At 41.4% G+C, this 20,206-nt stretch overlaps 1 protein-coding gene across 3 annotated transcripts in view; it reads right to left on the reverse strand.

The window, feature by feature from the left end:
- Positions 1-20,206, reverse strand: part of pcsk1 (proprotein convertase subtilisin/kexin type 1) — a 220,175-nt gene that overhangs the window by 128,422 nt on the left and 71,547 nt on the right. The window lies entirely within an intron of this gene.

Genomic DNA, 20,206 nt, shown 5'->3' on the forward strand with positions numbered 1-20,206 from the left:
GGCTGATGGAGGACCTCAGTTTTCTTCAGGCTGACTTCCAGGCCAAACATTTTGGCAGTTTCCGCAAAGCAGGACGTCAAGCGCTGAAGAGCTGGCTCTGAATGGGCAACTAAAGTGGCATCGTCTGCAAAGAGTAGTTCACGGACAAGTTTCTCTTGTGTCTTGGTGTGAGCTTGCAGGTGCCTCAGATTGAAGAGACTGCCATCCGTGCGGTACCGGATGTACCACCTTAATTAATACCTATAATATATCCGTGTGTGTGTGTGTGTGTGTGTGTGTGTGTGTGTGTGTGTGTGTGTGTGTGTGTGTGTGTGTGTGTGTGTGTGTGTGTGTGTGTGTGTGTGTGTGTGTGTGTACAGGTATCTATCTATCACATAGATACCTGTATATATATTTGCCTTTTATACAAATTAGCAAATGATGCTTGTATTTCTCATTAATTCAGAACTATAGAGGTGAACATTTAGATCTTAGACGAGGAGATGCCATTCACACAATGTTCTGTAAATTCCTGAAATCCATTGTCAAATGCCTGTGGTGGAGATTGTTATATTTTGGATCATCAAGAAAATAGAAAATTTGGGGTTTGGGTTGAAAAGTGATTGAGACACATGACAAGTAAAGATGCTAAAGAAGGCTTAAACATTTTTGAGGTCCACTCCTCCAACAATGGCGAAGATTCTTATGTTCCTAAGTATGGAAATATTATTGCAAAAGGAACCCAGGTATGACAGCAAAATCCTGCAAAAGAATTGAGGTAGATGATAGAATCATTGAATAATAGAATGACTTAGGCTTCTACTTAATTTTTCAAGTAGCTCAGTAGGCCATATGTCTTCAATCTTTATACTACCTTTAAATGCATTTTGTTTCTTATTAACAATACATTGCCTATAAATTGCACTGCTTTGGAGCAAAGAGAAAGGAAAATGGGTCTCAACTTAATTACACGAGGAGAGAGACGAACCTTCTGTTGGTGTCATTGGGACTGTTGATGGGAAATTCCCCACTTTCCCAAAGAATTCTCTCAAGTAAATCTAATATCTCTAAACTTTAGCACCTCTTCCTCAACTTCATGGAGTTTCAAGCTCACCAACATAAACCCTGTGTCTATACTGGCCATGAACACTCATCTAAACTAATTTCTAGTGCAGGGCCCACAGTCTTCAATGCCATGATGTTCTGAGTACTTGCCATGTGTTGTGAGAGTCTCTGATTCCAGCATCACAGGCAATGAGTTCCAGATTCCAACTTCCTCTGGGTGAAAATAAAATCTTTCTCATATCCCCTTTAAGTCTCCTACCTATAGCCTCAGTTTGAGGTCAAGTGTAGGAGATTGAGAGGGGACATGAGAATTAACCTCTTTCAAGGGTTAAATTTTCTCACTATTTAGCTTATCCAAACTCCTCGTGCTCAGCCTGGACTTGTTCATGCTACTGACCCACAAATGCGTTGTCAGATCCAAATCTAGAGTTGTGGATTTGTGGAATTCATTGCCACATACAGCTGTGGAGGCCCGATCACTGGGGGAGTTTAAGAGGGAGACTGACAGGCCTCTAATTAGTCAAGCTATCAAGGGATATGGGGAAAAGGCCAGAACTTGGAACTAGATGTGAGAACAGTTTAGCTCAGAGTGGATTTGTGGAGCAGACTTGATGGGCCAAATGGCCTACTTCTGTTCCTTTTCCTTGCGTGATCTAGTGATCAAATTTGCAGATGACACAAAGTAATTGGCTTCATCAGCAACAATGATGAGCTGCACTACAGAGAAGAGGTGGAAAATCTCATGATATAATGTGAACATAACAACCAGAGTCACAATGTTGGCAAGGTCAAGGAGATGATCATAGACTCCAGAAAGTCCAAGATCAACCACCCTCCACTACACATCAATAACTCGGTAGTGGAGGGAGTAGAAAGCACCAAGTTCCTCAGAGTCCATTAAAGAAATGACCTATCCTGGACACACACCTCCTCACCTGTTGGAAAGGTGCAAAAGCAACTGCACTTACTGAGAAGACTGAATTGGGCAAGGCTACTGGCCACCAACATGTCAACTTTCTACAGGAGCTCTATCGAGAGTGTTCTGACTAGCTGCATCAAAGTATGGTCGAGTTGCTCTGGAGAAGTGAATCCACAGGACTATGAGAGTGGCAGAGAGGATCACTGGGGTCTCCCCCTCTTCAACATTATCAACCAGGATCATTGTCTGAAGAGGGTGCGCAAAATAATCGAGAATCCCTACCACTCCTCACAGAGCATCTTTCAGTTAATCCTGTTGAGAAAGAGATACAGGAGTTTCAGAACCACCATTACCTGCTTTTTCCCATGGGCAGTGAGAATGCTGAACGACCAAATAAACTACTCACACTAACCATCCAATTCTCTTCTATTTATTAAACAATACTTATTTATTTTTATATACACATACATAGCACTATCTTCTACTGTGAATGCTTTGAGAGGCTGGTCATGGCCAGAATTAACACGTACCTAAGCAAAGATCTGGACCCACTGCAATTCACCCATCATCACCATCGCTCCACAGCAGATACAATATTGTTGGCTCTCTATTTACCTCTGGATCACCTCAAAAATAGCAATTCATTCATATGACTGCTCTTCATAATTACAGCTTGGCCTTTATTCCCTCAGTGCTTGTCAAGCAGCTACAAACTCTGGGCCTCCGTACACCCCACACCCCCCCCCCCCCCCCCCCGCAACTGGATCCTTCACTTTCTCATTGGAAGACCACAGTCAGTACGAATTGGAAACAACGTCTCCTCCTCACTGATTATCAACACAGGCACACCCCAAGGCTGTGTGCTTAGCCCACTGCTCTACTCACTGTACACCCATGACTATGTGGCCAGGCACAATTCCATTACCATCTACAACCACAGTTGTTAGCAGAATCATAAACAGTAATAAAGAAGCGTACAGGAGGGAGATAGACCAGCTTGTTGAATGGTGTAATGACAACAGCCTTGCGCACAATGTTAACAGCACCAAGGAAATGATTGTGGACTTCAGGAGGAAGTCAGGAGAACATGACCCAGTCCTCATTGAGGGCTCAGTAGTGGAGAGGGTTTAGAAATTCAAATTCCTGTGTATCCATAACTCTGAGGATCTGTCCTGGAGCCTACATGTTGATGCTATCATGAAGAAGGCTCACCAGTAGCTATACTTTGTGAGGTCTCTGAGGAGACTCGGTATGTCGCCGGAGACTCTAGTAAACTTCTAAAGGTGTATCGTAAAGAGCATTCTGGCTGGTTGCATCACTGTCTGTAATGGAGGCGCCAACTCTCAGGACAAGAAAAAACTCCAGAGGCTTGTTAACTCGGCCTGTGACATCACAGGCTACAGACTCCACTCCATTGAGGTTATCTACATGAGGCGGTGTCTTAAAAAAGAAGCCTCTATCCTCAAAGACCACCACCACCCAGGCCACACCCACCATACTGCTACCAGTGGGGAAAAGATACAGGAGCCTAAAGATGAGCACTCATCGGCACAAGGACAGCTTTATCCCTGCTGTTATCAGATTCCTGAATAATCAATGAACCAGACACTGCCTTACTTCTCGTGCTCTATTATTTTTATTTTTATAGTAATGTAAGATGGTTATAATATGAATGTTTTCCCTATGATACTGCTGCAAAACACTGAATTTCATGACTTGTTCATGACAATAAATTCTGATTCTCATTCTGAATTGTCCTGTATATGTATTGTTTGTTCGTATGTGTGTTATGTCTGCTTGTATGTTTGCATGTTTTGCACCATGGACCAGAGAATTGTACTTGTCGTGTTGTACTTGTGCAATCAGATGATAAATAAACTTAAACTTCTATTTTTTTAATACCTTAATTAAGTCCCCTTTAACACCTGCTATCTGTCCCCTTTTCTTTTGAATCTGGGGAGGGGGATCTAGAAGAAGGACTCTCCTTTCCTTTTTACATTTTTTTTGGCATCTTATGAATGTTTTTCTCTGATTTATATTCAATGTATTATTGTTATTGTGAGAGATAATAGAATATAGGGAGTAAAGCTAGTATGAATGAAATAAGGAATACTGGACTGGACTAGTCCAGTGCTGAGTAGGGATGAATTCCGATAAGAGTGTGAGGAAGGGTTACGGAAATATAATAGAATAAGGGTCTTATAGTGATAGAAAGAATTAGCAAGTTCTGCATATAGAATTAGTAAGTCCTGGGGGTTGAGATGTGTGAATAAGGACAAAGGCAGATTCATGAATAAGGACAATGATATGATAGGACCCAGACAGGATACCCCATGGTCTTTCAAGTTTACAGAAACTGCACTTAGGCAGACAGAATTACCAAATGCCAAACCAATCCAGGAGGCAGAAGAATGTTAGGGGGGGGGGGGGGGGGGAGGGTACCTCTACACTGAAATGAACTGTATAAAAGTTGGGTGAGCCCCAGTATGTGTGTGTATTCCCAGGGTAAGGGGAAGCACCCAATTTTGCACTGTTGTACAATAAATGTTCTTTGTTCTCAATTTTTGTCTTGAGCGAAATCTGTGAAGGTACTTCTGTTTCTCACATTATATTAATTGAGTCCTATGTTCTGTATTTTCTTCAAACTTAAATAAAATAATTTTTTAAACCTAGCCAGAACTTGATTCCCTCTGCTCATAACTGACAATATGTGCATCTTCTTTTTATCTGCTGATGTCAAGATGATCCAAAATGTCAAGGTGCTGTCGGACAGCAGAACTTTGTGCTGTATAATATCAAGAGATTGAGTGGCCTTATAAAGTTTTCACCTTTAAAAATCTATAAAAAGCTTGGGATGCCTGGTTAAGCCAGGCCTCTAGAACAATGCTGTCAAGGATTGAATGCTTTTGAATTTCTTTATTTAAAAAAAAACCTCAATAATTATATCAAAAAGAAATATTTTTTATATATAAATTCTAGAACTGACATAAATATTACATCATGATCAATCATACTAACATAAAAACAATTATAAAAGTTCTGGATCTCTGTATTTGAGAGGAAGTTTAAGTTTCTGACACATATATAGGGAAGTATTGACATTACAGAAGGGAACCATGAGCCCTTCCCAGCAAGGCCTGGCTTGATGTCATCAATATTGTTTCATCTTTGCTGATCTCAGCGAGCCACCTAGTGGCAGTATTTGTCAACTCTCTTTGTGTTTTAAATTAAATTTGAAATGATGCTAAACAACCACATTTGAAAATCAGCTCAAACTTAAAATGTATTGTTATTCAATCCTGAGATTATTTTTTTCCAGGCAGAGATTCTACTTACCAGTGAGTAGTGCAGAAAACTGTGCTCAAGAAAAGATAAGTATACAGATCTGAACCAACTGTGCCATACATAAATTAAATATTTAACAATAAAGAATATGCAAATTAAGAGTCCTAAACTGAGTCTCTGATTGAGTTTGTTGTTTAGCAGGTGGAGCAACTGTTCCTGGACCTGAGTCTTGTGGACCTATACCTCTTTCATTGTCATATAAAGTTTGATGACACCCTATTTTATTCATTTAGCAATGTCTTTAGAAGGATGATTTTATTGGTTTGTATTTTATTAATGATGCATTAGTCCAACTCTTGCTCATTCTGGGTTTTTTTGAAAATGTTATAATTTCCATAATAGCCAGATACAAAATACATAATAATGAGAAACGAATATCAAATCCATTACATGTTGGTATAAATGCCAACCCACCCCCCCACCCCCACCACAAATAAACCCCAATGACTGGTCATCAGAACTGAAGAGTCAACTTGGTCATTCTTCACTGCCATTTTCTCTCTTGCTTTATGCTGTTCTATTCCACAAATATATTTATTGAGGGTATGGCCGTGATAAATGGTGTTCCAGGAGACTCTGTTATCTATTGGAGATAAGCATACAGATCCTGTTTTAGGTACACTATCTACGGGGATGATGCCTGGATGTTCTTTTCTAAGGGGTGGTTGCTGGCTAAGGTAAGACACAGGTAAGATACAGTTCAACTGAAAGGGAAAGCATAGAAAATTAAACAAATTATAAAAGGCACAGTGACGATCGGGATCATTTCCAGTGGACTAAATTGATCTCAGGGATTCTGCCTAATGTAGCTGGATTACAAAATACTTAACACACATATCACTAATTATTGGTGTCTGGATTCTGCCTTCTCCATATGTCAGTGTGTCATGTTTGATGGAAGATGCTTGAATATCTTGGATCGACTGATGTTAACTTTATGCCGACAGCTCTGGTTCATTATCTTCTTGCAAATTAAATCAGCTGATGGTTTCTCCGGCTGGGATCCACAAGGGATTGAAGAGCAAATTAACTCTTCCAGAGAAGTTACAAATATCCCAGGGACTGTTCTTCATGATGAATCCTTGCACATCAGTTTTGTTAGTGAGCTCACTTAGGCCTGGCTAAATCATATGCAATGACCACAAAATGAGCATAGGCATTTCAGAGGTGAGATAGTCATTTTTACCTCCTCCCACAAATTAGTCAGCCTGTGAATCAAAAACACGTTGAATGCTTCTCAGAAAACTTTGCTTAATTTTTTACTTTTTTTCTGGTTCTGTTGAGAAGTCATTGCCCTGAAAGGCTAACTCAGTTTTTCTCTTTTGGCAAATGCTCCCTGATCCGTTGAGTATTTTAACTTCAGTTTTTGAGCATCTGATTTTTTTTTTTGTTAATTAAAGACACAAGAGACATAAAATGTGGAATCTGAAGCAAAAGAAATCAAATTACTGGGGAACACAGCAGATCAAGTAGCATCGGTCAAGGCAAAAAGATGATGGGATTTTTGGTTCTTGACCTGGCATCAGAATTGATACAGGCATTCAATGCCAAATATCAATTATTCCTCTGCATCAGCAGATGCTACGTGATCTATTCAATTCCTCTAGCTCTGTATAATTAGTTCAAGGCGTGAACAAGATATAAAACTGTTTTTATGTTCAGATCAGATCGGATATTATTGAATTATTGCAATAATACAGAAATGTAATATTACATGAAGTTACCGTTAGATTTCAGATTTATTGTCAGAGTACATACTACACATCACAAACAACCTTGAGATTCTCTTTTCTGTGGCTGAGGCAGAATTATCACTTACAGGTAGTGCACACATGTAAACAAATGAAGAACTGTAAACAGATAATAAATATAAACAAATTGACTGTGCAATAAAAAAATCTATAAAGTGCACAATTTAAGAGTCCTTAAATAAGTCCCTGATTGAGTTTGTTGTTGAGGAGTCTGTTGTTGAGGGGTGATGGTGTGAGTCTTGTGGCACCTATACCTCTTTCCCGATGGTAGCAGTGAGACAGAGGATGTGTGGGATGGAGTGATCCTCGATAATTGCTGCTGCTCTCTGATAGCAGCATTCCTTGTAGATGTTCTTGATGGTGGGGGTAGGTTTTGCCAGTGATGTCCTGGGCTGTATCCATTAACCTTTACAGGGCTTTACACTCAGAGGTATTGGTGTCCCCATACCAGATCATTATGCAGCCTATCACCACACTTTCCACCACACCTCTGTAGAAATTTTCCATGGTTTCCAATGTCATACCAAACCTCCACAAACTCCTGAGCAATTAGATGGGCTGACATGTTATTTTCATGATGACATTAGTGTGTTGGGTCCACAAAAGATACTGAGTCAGAACATCTTAAATTTGCTCACCCTCTCCACCTCTGATCGCCCACTGATCATTGGATTTTATATCTCTGGCTTTCCCATCTTGAAGTTAACAATCAGCTCCTTGGGTTTGGTGACACTGAGTGTGAGGTTGTTGTTGATGTACCATTCAGCCATGTTAGTTTGCCAGAGACAAAGATTCGGCAATAGCATTGTCCAGTGTGTGGTAGTATGTTATTACATCACTAGGTCACCAGGTGGCTTACCTGGTGACCTTGCATATATAAACCGGTGGAGACTCATCTCCCCTCATTCTGGCCTAGGCTTGCACAGAGGCAAGACCTCAAGACCTAGCTGTATATATTAGCCTACGAAACTAATGTTTTACCCTCACTCTGCTTTGTGTGATTTGATGCTAGTCACCATCACAGTGTCCCTAGCAGTCAGAGAAAGGGAAGCAGCAGGGAATCTCCTCAGCTACTTTAACAATCCAGTAATGAGGTAAACCAATTAATACAATACAGCCATGCATCGAATTGCATGCAAGTTATGTTCTGTAAATGGGGACACAAATTGATTTGGCCATAAGTTAATCATTATAGGTGAAATATACTGTACAACATAAGATACCATGACACACATACATATTTACCTAAACCTCTATTGAGGCTTGCCTTGGGGGTATTTAGGGGCCGTAATGCACTGTATATTTTCAGATAAAAGTTAGCCGATGAGATAGCATGCAAACAGGAGACCACAAGGAATGTAATTTGATGCCAGATCTTGGGGTCTCATATGATAGAGACTAGAAAAATATTATATAGTCCATTGGCTTTTTCATAGTAAATAGAGAGAATGCACATTAATGTAATAACACAATAACAATAATAAGTACATACATACATTATAGATTTCAATTATATATCTATATATGTACTGTACTATAATTTAGCTTTATACTGTGTTGTGGCTGTACGGCCCCGCTTATCACGCACGCGACAGGGCACCCAGGTCTGGGATGGGAGTATAAGACCAGCCAGGCAGCCTGCAATAAATCAGTTTTTGCTCACTGAACTCAACCCGTCTGGTTGTGTGATCCTTCAGTTAGCAGTGTAGCCGCTGCTACAATTGGTGACCCCGACAGGTTCAAACGTCTTTGAACCCGACATGAAAGACCTTTCGATCAACGCTATAGCCAGCAAGCTTTCTGTCTTCTGGGTTCAGGAGCCAAAGACCTGGTTCAGCCACGCAGAGGCTTAGTTTCACCTCCGCCAGATTTCATTGGATTCAACCAAGTTTTACCATCTGGTCGCCACCCTGGATCAGGCCACCGCAAAATGAATGCTGCCCCTCGTTCAGCACCCACCCGCGGAAGATAAGCACAGGACTATCAAGCAGGTGCTCACTGGCTCCCTCGGCCTCTCCAGGCACCAGTGTGCTGCTTGGATGCTGCGCCTCGATGCCTTGGGGGATAGAACTCCAATCGAGTTGATGGACGAGATGCTTGTGCTCATGGACAATCACACCAACCTCCCACTCTTCGAGCGCATCTTCCTTGACCATCTGCCTGAAGACATCCGGCCGTTACTGTCCCAGGAGAGTTTCGTCGAACCTAGGAAGGTTGCTCAAAAGGCTCAGAAGCTATGGCTCGAACGATTCCCAGAGGGCTCAGCAGTCCAGCAGGTTACGAGTCATGGGCATGACCATGCCAAGCCTTCCTCTAGCGCTGCGGTGGAACACTCGGCCCCTGTAGGGGCTTCAGAGAGCATAGCCAGAAGCAAGCCATCCACTTCAGGCCTCTGCTTCTTCCACCAGCACTGGGGAGCCAAGGCTCAGAAGTGTCATCAGCCTTGCTCGTTCCAGGGAAACAAGCAGGCCGGCCGCTGTTAATGGCTGCAGCGGCTGGCCAACAACACAGCCTCTCTACCTGCGGGATTCAGTCAGCGGCCGATGCTTCCTTGTCGACCCCGGGGCCCAGATCAGCGTCATCCCAGCCACAGCCATCGAGTCCAAGAACCGGCCTCGAGGACCTCCCCTCCGTGCAGCCAATTTGACGGAGATCCCAACGTATGGAGACAAGACTGATTACTTCCAGATTGGCCAGCGGAAGTTCTCGTGGAGGTTCACCATTTCGTCCCTCCCAAATGCCATTCTGGATGTTGACTTCCTCCTCGCCCATGGACTCCTGGTTGACATTCGAGGTAGGCGACTGGTAGATGCCCATAACTTCCAATCCATTCACCTCAATGCCTCCCAAACTGAGCAGCCGCAGATGGTCATGGTCATCACACCCAAGGACGAGTTTCAGCATATCCTGGACGAGTTCCCATCCTTCCTCAAGCCACAGTTCTCCGCCACCTTACCACGCCACGGGATGTTTCACTACATCCCCACCCAAGGCCTGCCAGTCCATGCCAAGGCACGCCGGCTCCCACCGATTATTTCCAGATAGCGAAGGAAGAGTTCTCGCATCTGCAGGAGCTGGGGATCAATCGACACTCCAGCAGTCCTTGGGCCTCACCACTCTACCTGGTCCAGAAAGCCTCCGGCTGGTGCCCCTGCAGAGATTATCAATGGCTTAATGACGCGACAGTACCTGACCGTTACCCGATCCCTTACATCCAGGACTTTACGGCCAACCTGCATGGTGCAAGGGTATTCTCCAAGGTTGACCTGGTGCGCGGGTATCACCAAATCCCAGTGCACCATGAGGGTATACCCAAAACGGCCATCATCACCCCCCTTCTGCTTGTTCGAGTTCCTACACATGCCATTTGGGCTCAAGAACACCACCCAGACTTTCCAGCACCTCATAGACACAGTGGGCAGGGATTTGAATTTCGTATTCATTTACCTGGATGGCATCCTTGTCAGCAGCAGAGACCAGGCACAATACAAGTCTCACCTGCGCACCCTCTTCTCCCAACTGGCTGACTTTGGCCTAATGATCAATCTGACAAAATGCCAGTTCGGGAAAGAATCCAAGCAGTTCCTTGGCCATACCACCATGGCTGAAGGAGCTACACCTGCCGCTACGAAGGTCGCTGCAGTCAGGGAGTTCCCACACCCGGACAACCTCAAGGGGCTACAGGAGTTCACGGGTATGGTCAATTTCTATAACAGCTTAATTCCAGGCGCTGCGTGCATCATGCAGCCGCTCTTCGCCCTCATCTCAGCCAAAGACAAGACACTCGCCTGGACTTCAGAGGCCAGCAGGGCATTTGAAGCCACGAAAGATGCCCTCACGAAGGCTACCCTGCTCATCCACCCACACACCGACCTGCATATGGCACTCTCCGTCGATGCCTCTGCCACAGCCGTCAGCGCCATCCTGGAACAGCATGTGAATGGACAGTGGAAACCACTGGCATTCTTTAGACAACTTCTTCGCCCGCCAGAGCGCAAGTATAGTACTTTTGATCGTGGGTTGCTGGGCATGTACCTGGTGGTGCATCATTTCCGCTATTTCTTGGAGGGGAGGCCTTTCACCATTTTTACCGACCACAAACCCCACTCAGGTGCTCGCTATGGCAAGAGATCCCTGGTTGGCCTGCCAACAGCATCACCTTTCCTTCGTGTCGGAGTTCACCACCGACATTCGGCACAAGGCAGGGAAATACAACGTGGTCGCCGACGCACTATCACGACCGGCCATTTGCGTGCTGACACTCAGCCTCGACTTTGACCAGCTCACCCGAGACCAGAAGTCCGACGATAAGACGAGGGCCTTCAGGACTGCCATCATGGGCCTGCAGTTCCAGGACCTCCCAATTCCTCACGGTGAGGGCACCGTCCTGTGCGATGTCTCCATGGGCACCCCGCGTCCAGTGGTTCCCCAGCAGTGGTGCAGGCAAGTCTTCCACCATATCCATGACCTTTCCCACCCTTCCATCAGGTCCACGGTCCGTATGGTGGCAGAACTTTTCATCTGGCACGGGCTTTGGAAGTAGATTGCGGACTGGGCCAGAACCTGCACCCATTGCCAGCTTTCCAAGGTACACAGGCACACCAGAGCGCCCATACAAGATTTCGAACACGTCTGGGAATGGTTCAGCCACATACATGTGGACATTGTCGTACCCTTACCCATTTCCCGAGGTAACCGTTACCTTTTAACAGAGATAGACTGCACCACTCATTGGCCCGAAGTGATCCCGATGCCAGATGCCTCCACGGACCCCTGTTCCCAAGCGCTTTTGAATGGTTGAGTTACCCGGTTTGGCATCCCGAACCACCTCACCAGTGATCAGGGCGCTCAGTTCACCTCTGCACTCTGGGCACAGCTCGCCAAGAGATTGGGAATCGAGCTACATCACACCACGGCCTATCAGCCACAGGCCAATGGGCTAGTCGAGCGATTGCACCGCCACCTTAATTCGGCACTGATGGCCCGACTGGGTGGACGAGCTGCCTTGGGTGCTCCTGGGCATCTGCTTGACACCCAAAGAAGACCCACAGGCATCATCAGCCGAGCTGGTCTACGGTGCAACACCAGCCCCACCCGGTGAGTTCATCAACGCACCTCACAACCCCCAGCAGTCACCGCACGGTCTATTTCCCTGCCTCCGGGCCCAGTTGGACTCCTTCACACCCCCACTGCCGCCCAGACATGGCACACGGGCCTCTTATGTCCTCAGTGAGCTGTATGCCGCAGAGTACGTTTTTATCAGGTGGGGCCTGTCCACAGCACCTCTACAAAGACCATATGAAGGGCCGTACAAAGTCATCCAGCATTCAGGATCCACTTTTACACTGGACATCAGTGGTAAGAGGGAACTGTTTTCAGTGGACAGGTTAAAGCCAGCCCACCTCGACCCCACTGAGCCAGTAGTTATGGCCCAACCCAAGAAGCGAGGCTGCCCAGCAAAAGAGAACATTGGCGCCGGTTCTGGGGGGGGGGGTGTTGTGTGGTGGTGGCTGTGTGGCGGTACACCATTAGGCAGGCGAACTGGTCCCACTTGTCACGCATGCCAGGGGCAGCCAGCCAAAACTGTGCCGTTGGGGGTTTCCTCCCGACCTTGGCACCGGGCTCAGAAGCCTGCGCTTGGCGACCTACGTGATGCCCCGGTGACGTCGGGGCCCCCCAGCACGGTTCTCAGCCAGGTCGGGGTTGGGATTATAAAACCAGCCAGGCAGCCTGCAATAAATCAGTTTTTGCTCACTGAACTCAACCCATCTGGTCATGCGATCGTTCAATTAGCAGTGTAGCCGCTGCTACAGTGTACCATTATAAGGCTGGCAGTGCATTCACTTTGTTTTTGCTTTTGACCCCACATGTCAAATGCGTGATGTGTGACTTGACATCCACTAACACCCGGCAACATCAGTCCCAGCATAAATTTTAAAATGTTTATTAAGCCTTGATAGTGACCTCAGATATATCTGCGATTGGACATTACTCGATCGGGCTTAAGTCGAGGAATGGCTGTAGAGAATTGGATTGGAGATGTTACTGATCAATCCCGTGGATTTGAAATCACAAATTTCCATTCTGCAGCTAGCCGTGGCTCAGTATTCTTTGGCTTGGTAATGCATTATCTGTACCAGCAGGAGGAAGCAGTAAGGCAGAAGTTAAAAGTCACTATGAATTTATGGCAGATTAAAGAACAGAAAAAAAACAATAAATGGGGAAAATAGGTCAGGAGTTAAATCACCATCTGTGTTCCCTCGATAGTCAAGGGAATGCTCCAAACAATTTTCTTTTTTGGTGCATGTATTTCAGATTTCCAGCATGTGCATTTTTGGCATTTTATTTCACAGCAAATAGAGCAACACTGGCAAATGAAGGATGTGTGTTTGGTAATTATAATCAGCAGGCAATGAAGTTACTCACTATCCTTTCAGATAATCTGATCAGTTTGTCAGAAAAATACATAGTTCTATTTATAAAAAAAGAGTTGGATTTGTATCAGTGCTGGTTGTGTCATAGGTAGCAACCTGTAGAGAAACTTTAGCTAGATGCAAGTTACAGCTTATCTCCATACTTGAGAAACTGGTTGAACAGCATCTTCCGACTAAGGCAAACCACAAAATTGAAATTTAAAAACTCATCTTTTAACCATCTCCTTAAAAATCTGTTAAACAGCAAATGTTTTTTTTAAATCCAATTCCTCATCAATTAACAATTAATAGCATTGTTTATTAATATTATATTCCAACCAAAGTAACAATCATTTTATTGAATCATAACCTAAACTGTGGATGACAATAAACATTTTTTTCTAAAAGTGCTATCTATTTCTAATATTGTACTGGTCAATACAAGATGCACTTGCTGACTGATTTGCTTCAATTCAAGGACTATGTTGTAGAAGCCATTGACCTTCACCTGAAGGGCAAATAATGCCCTTCAGCTGAATTCTGCAAGTTTGGCAGCATGTTATAAAGATGACAAAGGTATGGTAAAGTTCACAACCCCACCCCAACATCAGAGTACCTGTTTAATACAAAATACAAAATACAATGACAACAGCAAGGATCAATGGAATTTGTAAAACACACCCTGTGCTATTAAAAGATAATGAGAAATATTTGGAAGAACTTGACAACTCATATTGAAACAAGCCAGAAAATAAATAATGGAGGGCCATTGGAGCTGGTCAAATAGCAATGCTTTTTAATACAGTGCTTCTCCCCGACTTACAACCTACACGATTTACAACCATCCTTACATACGACTGAAAAAAATAACAGCTGTGTGCATGTGACAGTGACCGTCCCTCAGTTGCCATTCAGTAAGCGCGGTAAGCTCGCCAAAGAAGATGGGGTGCGAGAGGAAAAATCCAACCCCGTTGATAGACCTGGAAAGAAGGCGAGGAAGACGCTCAATTTGGAATTTGATTAAATGTCTTGATTTACAACTTCTACATGCCATTCTAACATACTTCTGACTTCACAAGTCAGCTTTATTTATCATTCATACCATGCCCACACGGTAAAGACAGAGAGCATTTCTCCAGGACCACAGAGCATATTTACATAAATACAAGTTAGAATAGAAGTTAAACACATTAAAATATTAAGATGTATACAGTAAAAGATCACAGTACCCTGTCCACATAGGTTCAGGAGAATGATGGCTTGGGGGGGGTGGAAAACTGTTACCTAATCTGGAAGTACAGGCTGCCAAAATACAACCAGTCATTCAGAATGGAACTCGGACATATGCCGGGGAATAGCTGTATATTAAAAGGGAAGGTTTCTGTTGCAGAAAGGGATGATCATGAGGGCAAACTGTTTCTTGGAAATTAAAAAGCAGTTGGGCCTCAGTCACCTTGGCTGCTACAACCAATTATCCTGTTCTTTTTTTAATTTTTTTAAAAATTTTTCACACTATGAACCACATTAACCAAAATTCACACAAACATTTCCCTCTTGAATATACAGTGTCATTTTCTCCCCTTTTTCCCCCCCTCCCTTCCCTCCCTCCTTCCCACCCCCCTCCCTACCCACTAAACATTCAACATATATATTACAATAAACCCATTAAACAATGTCATCACACAATGAAAATAAATAAGAAAATTGTATCATTTACTTTTACACACTGGGTCAGTTCATTTCGTCTTCTTCTCATTCTGTCATTTTAGGGGGTGGAGGTCCGCGGTAGGCCCTCTCTGTTGTGTTCCATGTACAGTTCCCAAATTTGTTCGAATAATGTGACTTTATTTTTTTAATTATATGTTATTTTTTTTCCAATGGAATACATTTATTCATTTCTATGTACCATTGCTGTACTCTCAGGCTCTCTTCTGATTTCCAGGTTGACATTATACATTTTTTTTGCTACAGCTAAGGCTATCATAATAAATCTTTTTGTGCTTCATCCAGTTTGAGGGCTAATTCTTTACTTCTTATATTACTTAGAAGAAAGATCTCTGGATTTTTTGGTATGTTGCTTTTTTGTGATTTTATTTATTACCTAATTTAGATCTTCCCAAAACTTTTCCACTTTCTCACATGCCCAAATTACATATACTGTTGTTCCCGTTTCCTTCTTACAGCAAAAACATCTATCTGATACTGTTGGGTCCCATTTATTTAACTTTTGGGGCGTGATATATAGCCTGTGTAACCAATTATATTGTATCATGCGTAACCTCGTGTTTATTGTATTTCTCATCGTTCCAGAGCAAAGCTTTTCCCATTTTTCATTTTTTATCTTTATGTTTGGATCTTGTCCCCACTTTTGTTTGGGATTACAGCTTATTTCTTCATTCTCTTTCTCTTGCATCTTAATGTACATGTTTGTTATAAATATTTTAATTATCATTGTATCTGTAATCACATATTCAAAGCTACTTCCTTCTGGTAACCTCAGCCTGCTTCCCAATTTAATTATTATTAAATTATTTAATAATAAATTATTTCCCAAAAAACAATTTTCTATTATTTTGATCCCTTTTCTCTCCCATTCTCTAAAGGAAAGGTTATCTATTGTGAAAGGGATTAGTTGATTTTGTGTCAATAATAAGTTTGGTAGTTGATAATTTCTTTTTTTTTTCCTTTCTACGTGAATCTTCTTCCAAATGTTGAGCAGATGGTGCAGTACTGGTGAACTTCTATATTGCACCAGTTTTTCATCCCACTTATAAAGTATATGTTCTGGTACCTTCTCCCCTATTTTATCTAGCTCTATCCTGGTCCAATCTGGTTTTTCCCTTATTTGATAAAAATCTGATAGATATCTTAATTGTGCTGCTCTATAATAATTCTTAAAGTTTGGTAGCTGTAAGCCCCCTTGTTTGTACCATTCTGTTAATTTATCTAGCGCTATCCTCGGTTTTCTCCCTTTCCATAAGAATTTCCTTATTATTTTTTTAGCTCATTGAAGAATTACTCTGTTAAGGGAATTGGTAACGATTGAAATAGGTATTGTATCCTTGGGAAAATATAAATTTTAATGCAATTTACCCTTCCTATCAGCGTTAGTGGCAAATCTTTCCAATGTTCTAAGTCATCTTGTAATTTCTTCATTAATGGATGATAATTTAATTTGGAGATGGCCTAGGTTATTATCTAGTCTAATACCTAGGTATTGGATTGCTTGTGTTTGCCATTTAAATGGTGATTCTTTCATAAACTTTGTGAAAACCACATTATTCATTGGCATCGCTTCATTTTTATTTGAGTTGATCTTGTACCCCGATATTTCTCTATATTCCTTCAATTTCTTATGTAATTTTTTTATTGATAATTCTGGTTCTGTTAAGTATACTATGATGTCATCTGCATAGACTGATTTTATATTCCTTCTCTTTTATTTTTATCCCTTTTATTTTATTTTCTGTTCTTATCAATTCTGCCAAGAGTTCTATAGCTAAAGCGAACAGTGAGGGAGATAGTGGACATCCCTGCCTAGTTGACCTGCTTAATTTAAATTGGTTCGGTATATATCCATTTACTGTCACCTTCGCCAATGGTCCCTTATATAATGCTTTAATCCAATTAATATATTTCTCTGGTAGATTGAACCTCTGTAGTACTTTGAATAAGTAATTCAGGGCGTGGCAAGATGGCATAAGGAACAGATGTGCCTTCCAGTCCTCTCCTGACTCTAACTTTTTGTTTTGTCTTTAAGTGCCCGTTAAAACTTTTTTTTAAAGTTTATAAATAGTATGAGGTGTTGAATTAATACCTAATGGTACATTTGTTTAAAAAAAGTAAAAGGAAACATCAACAGATTGTTAAAAAATTATATTTTCCGAAATTATCTGAGCCTGCTTGTTTACAAAAAGCCACGACTCAGCGTGAAATGGATCCAGGAAAACAAGCGAAGAATTCGGCCTTGGAGCTCCGTTCTGATTCCGTAAGTCTTTCCGAAGGTCGTTTTCAGCTGCCTTTAGAACAAAGGGCTGGCCGGATGCCAGTATTTCAAACAACGTCTACTGAGACTTTGACTGCTGAATTAGCTGGGGCGCCACCAGTTGGAGAGTTAAAGAGTTGTTATTTGACTGCTATACCACCAGTTATATCAGCTCTTCCAGATACTGACGTAACGAAGCTTTTAAAGGAGGTTTGGATCAAAGATAACCCTGATCATCAGCCTCCTGATACTTCTGGGGGGTCTGTGGCAGGGGCTCTTACACGGAGTCAAACTGCAAGAAAAGCTACTAAATTAAAAGAAGGGATAGAAGGTCCTCTGATTCCACAAGAACAGCAGAATCCCACCATGTCTGGATCTACTGATGTTGATATACTTTTCAAGAGTCTTGAACATAAGATATTTTCTTCAATGATGCATTTAGGTGATTCTATGAATAATCTTACTTCTAAGATTAATGCATTGGTGGATGTCAATACTCAACAGATGGCTGATTATGGAGCTTTTAAAGTCGAAACTATTGAAAGATTTGAGATGTGTGATCAAGGATTATCTGATGTACAAGATCAATTGCAAAATGTGAATAAAACAATTGAAATGCTACAGATTCAGAATAAAAATTTAGCAAAAAAGGTTGATTATTTGGAGTACCAATCCAGACGGAATAATGTGAAAATTGTTGGCTTGCCAGAAGGCATAGAAGGGTCAGATCCAAGAAAATATTTCACTGAATGGATTCCACAAGTGTTGGGACAAGATAAGTTTCCAGAAGGTTTAATATTGGAACGGGCTCATAGAGCTTTGAGAAGGAGACCTTTCTCAGGACAGAATCCAAGACCTGTTCTGGTTCGCTGTTTAAATTACTGTGATAGAGAGACTATTTTACATATGGCTAATAGAAATGCACAGCAAAACAGATCTCCTTTGATGGTTCAGAGTAATCGTGTTTTCTTCTATCCGGATTTGAGTCAGGAAATTATGTTTCAACGACGTGAATTTAATTCTGTGAAAGAATTATTGTGGAAAAAAGGATATAAGGCAACATTTAGATACCCTGCGGTACTGAAGATTTTTCAGGATGGATATCAACCAAAGTTCTTTGATAATCCTAAAGAAGCTATGGATTTTGCTCAGTCTTTGCCAATTATGCAATTCCAGGAATGACGTAGTCCTCCACAGTCTCCAAAGGGGGCAGAGCTGCAAGAAGGGAATTTGATTTCTGGAAGAAATGGAAGAAATGGTGGTCGCAATGGCAAAGTTGATTAAAAAAAATTTTTAAAAATTTTTTTAATATATTATTTTTGTTGAGAAGATTTTAAATAGTGATGGGAGTTGGGAAAGGAAACTGGGTGGGCACCAGTTTCCAGAAGTCATCAGCTGCGTGTGAGTTATCTCACACCCTATATTTTGGGGGAGGTACCGCATTAGGCAGTTTAAACAGGAGGAGGTAATTGTGACCTCCGACCTGTTTTTTTTTTCTTTTTAATTTTTGGGTTAGGGAGTGAAGCTTTTTTTAAATCTTTTTTAAATAATTAAAATTTTTTTATATATAACTTTTTTTTAGTTTTTGGTTGTAATTTCAAAGGGGAATTAAGGGTTTTTTTTCTTTTTTTGGGGGGTTTCTTTTTTTTCTTCTTTTTTTCTCTCTTTTTCCTTTTTTTAGTTTGTTTCTTGTGTTTTATTGAGTGTAAGAAATGTCTAAATTGAAGTTTGCTTCTCTTAATGTTCAGGGTTTAAATAATCCTATTAAGCGTAAGAAAGTACTTGCTTATTTAAAAAAATTAAAAGTTGATGTTGCTTTTTTACAGGAAACTCATTTAACAGATAAGGAACATTTGAAACTCAAACGTGAATGGGTTGGGCAAGTTTTTTATTCTTCATTTAATTCTAAGGCAAAAGGTGTGGCAATTTTGGTACATAAGAATTTCAGTTACAGAATGAAGAGAAAAATGGTGGAAGATTATTAAAATTAAATTGTACAATCTTTAATGAGGCATGGACTTTGCTTGATGTTTATGCTCCTAATGTTGAAGATACAGGTTTTGTTGTGGATATGTCTTTATTACTTGGACAATCGAACTCTAATGTGATGATTGGGGGAGATTTGAATGTGGTGTTGGAGCCTTTATTGGATAAGTACCCAAGAGTAATTAAGAAGTCTAAGATGGCAATCCAAGTGATTAATATGATGGCAGATTTGAATTTAATTGATATTTGGTGAAGAGTTAATTCTACAGAGAAAGATTTTTCTTTTTATTCCTCGCGACATAATTCTTTTTCTAGAATTGATTATTTTTTAATATCAGCACATTTGCAGGATAGGGTTACATCTGTGGAGTATAAGGCTAGATTGGTTTTGGATCATTCATTATTATTATTAGAATATTTGAGTTCACAAGATGTTCAGAAAGCTTCAAGATGGAGATTTAATATTATGCTATTGCAAAAACCAGAATTTATTAGTTTTTTAAAACAGCAAATTGAAATTTTTATTGGTATTAACTGTAATTCTGTTTCTAGTCATTTTGTTTTATGGGATGCAATGAAAGCTTTTTTGCGAGGTCAAATTATCAGTTATGCCTCTAAAGTAAAGAAGGAGAGAATTAAAGAGATTAAAGACTTAGAGGAAAAGATAACTGCTACTGAAAAAGAATTTCAAAAACATGCTACCGAAATGCAAAAGAATCAGTTAACTAATTTAAAATTTAAATATAATGAAGTACAAACATAT

This window comes from Narcine bancroftii, chromosome 1 (assembly GCF_036971445.1).
Source record: "Narcine bancroftii isolate sNarBan1 chromosome 1, sNarBan1.hap1, whole genome shotgun sequence".
Classification (NCBI taxonomy): Eukaryota; Metazoa; Chordata; class Chondrichthyes; order Torpediniformes; family Narcinidae; genus Narcine; species Narcine bancroftii.